This window comes from Neltuma alba, unplaced genomic scaffold (genome assembly GCF_004799145.2).
Source record: "Neltuma alba isolate B1F8T4 unplaced genomic scaffold, ASM479914v2 tig00011756_pilon, whole genome shotgun sequence".
NCBI lineage: Eukaryota > Viridiplantae > Streptophyta > Magnoliopsida > Fabales > Fabaceae > Neltuma > Neltuma alba.
The window spans coordinates 988549-991182 of record NW_021636384.1 but is presented as its reverse complement, the minus strand read 5'-3'; the positions used below and the strand labels follow the sequence as shown (position 1 = coordinate 991182).

Below are 2634 nucleotides of genomic sequence, written 5' to 3'. Positions count from 1 at the left end.
TTCAACCTCTTTAAGTCTTTATCATAATGCATAAGAAAAGAATTAGTCAGAAAAACGCTAGCCTTAGTTTTTGATGTTTATCCTTCTAATTAAAAAAACTATCATTTACTTGCACATTGCTCTTTACTTAGTCGTTAATTGATTATTCGTGGCGTTATAACTTTTGATTTAAGTTTATGACCAATATATGGTTAGCATATTGACCCCGGCTTGCATTCCGTGTACGGGCCATTACGTTGACTTTTATTTCTGCACGTCTTCCCTTCGTGGAATCCCATTTCTCAAAAAAGAAAAAAAAAAAAAAAAGGGCCTGTTTGGATTTGTTTTTTGTTTTTTGTTTTCAAAACAATTTTTAAAAACTGTTTTTGAAAACAAATTTTAAGAACAAAAAACACAAAAACATGTTTGGTTGATTGTTTTTAAAAATTATTTTTAAAAGCAATAAAATATAAAAACTTGTTTGGATGATTAATTTTAAAAATTATTTTTAAAATCAACTTAAATGTGTAAAATTAACCACTTAATAACTTATTATAATATAAACTAATTTAATAAAGCTAGTGAAAAAACTAATTTAATAAAAATAGAATAGAATGACAAATAAATAACACAAAATTTTCTATTAACTAAACAAAATCTATTATAATTAAGAAAAAGCATATAAATTCACTGTACATAAAATTAATCTATAATCATTGTGCATATAAAATCAATCAATTGTAAAATACAAAAACTGAATCAGGTATATGATTGGAAATTGATGTTAAATTGTCAAATACAGATAGTTCATATAAACTAACAATAAAACTATCCCTAAAATTGTTCATGTTAACGTAAGATTACTACTCAACATAGCTCATTACTAAATATAAAACTACAAGTAGTATATCTTTATAAGCTTTCCAACCATGCCTTCTTCCTCTCTATGGGCACAGCCATAAACAACTCCCTATTAACAGAGAGGGTAGATTGTTTCATTGCCTTGACATAAATATCATTAGGGAGGTCCATCTCATTAAGCACAGCAACACAATTAGTAACAGAACAACTAATAGATGATTGGGTTCCAACACTAGCTTCACTCCTTGACCTCCACCTCTCAGCCTTAGCAAGTTGAGCTTCAGCTCTAGCTTTAGATGCCTTAGCCCATGCTTGAATTGCTTCTCCCATTTGCATAGATCTAGGTTCTTTCTTTTTCTTTCTATCAGAGAATTCAATGCTTCGTTTTCCATTATGCGTAACACACTCAACTATGTCTGAAGCAAAGTCATCTTCATCTTTATCAAGGTTTACATGAACTCTAGAGTGAAGATACTCATTCTCAAGTTGAATCTCATCATCGGAATTTGGTGGATCTTGTGTAGATGCATAATGAAGTACACCTGTCGCAGTGCTTTTGTTAAAGAGTATGCCCAACAATCTATAATGCTCTAACCCATGCTTCTTGAATTGTGCAGCCTCAGGATGTACCTACAAAATAAAAATTTCAATTTCAATGGAAATGAAGACATTTGGCTTCATAAACAATACACAATTACCAAACATAGTTACATACCGCAATATAGTTCTTCCGAACCTCCTCATTAGCAGTAACTGTGTTTTGTTTCAGCATCCCAACCAAATCCAGTGTGTTGTAACAATTGAGAAAATTCTCTATGCTTTGCACGCAACCTATTAAACTTTTGCTTGATTTGATTCAAACTAAAAGAGCGTTGGTATTTTGCATTCAGCTTTTCTAAGATGTTTTTCCAAACTTTAGATGAAAATACACCATTGCTCATATTTCCTTTGGTTACCTCTTCAACCATAGTATCAATGTAGTACTTAATAACATTATTTGGCCAAAGTGAGTTTTCTAGCTCTATATTTCCACTGGTTGCCATCTATAATAGATAAAGAATCTTAGCAAAAGAATCATTTTTGTGAAAATACATAACAACATAAGGGCCATATCTTATATTTCCTACAACAAACAGTTAAAACCAAGCACAAATATTAAATACAAACTAATACAATAGTCTGACCAACATATTTTGCAAATTAATCTGTCATTCCAAAAAAAATCATTTGTTGATGTGTGTATCATATGGAACAAAACTAATCATTTTGTAAGCAACCTCAAAGGTTATCATTCCTCTTACACATGTATTTTTAGTCAAACAAAGCTGACTAAAAGGAAAGATAAGAAATAAATTGCCTGTAAACCTCGTTTCATAATTGCTCTGTGTCTGCCAATTTTACATCTATTCGTTTATAATTATATATTCATTTCTTTTTTAACTTATGATCACATGCTTGCCATAAAGCTTGAGAATTACAAAACCCCTATGCCATAACTTTGCCAGCATTTAGGACCCTTTCGCTGTGGAGTAGACAGTGCCTATACTCACACCAAGAATGTGGTCTGTCTGCCATGTAGGACCCATTTTGAATGTATAGCTTGAGGGAGGGAATAAAGTATACGTAACAATTGAAGAAAAATCTCAGTAGTATCCGTTCAATATATTCAATTTGCTCTCAACTATAAAAATAGTTCAATATGCAACCTTTGAATTTCATCTCAACAGTTACTGTTTATTGCTGCCCAAGCCATCAGTGTATCCAGCTACACAACGCTGAAATACCGTTCGCTCT

General features: G+C 31.5%; 1 pseudogene; it reads right to left on the bottom strand.

Moving 5' to 3' along the window:
- Positions 1-891: 891 nt before the first annotated feature.
- On the bottom strand, positions 892-2060 carry LOC114717621 (L10-interacting MYB domain-containing protein-like; annotated as a pseudogene).
- Between the last annotated feature and the right edge of the window lie 574 nt (positions 2061-2634).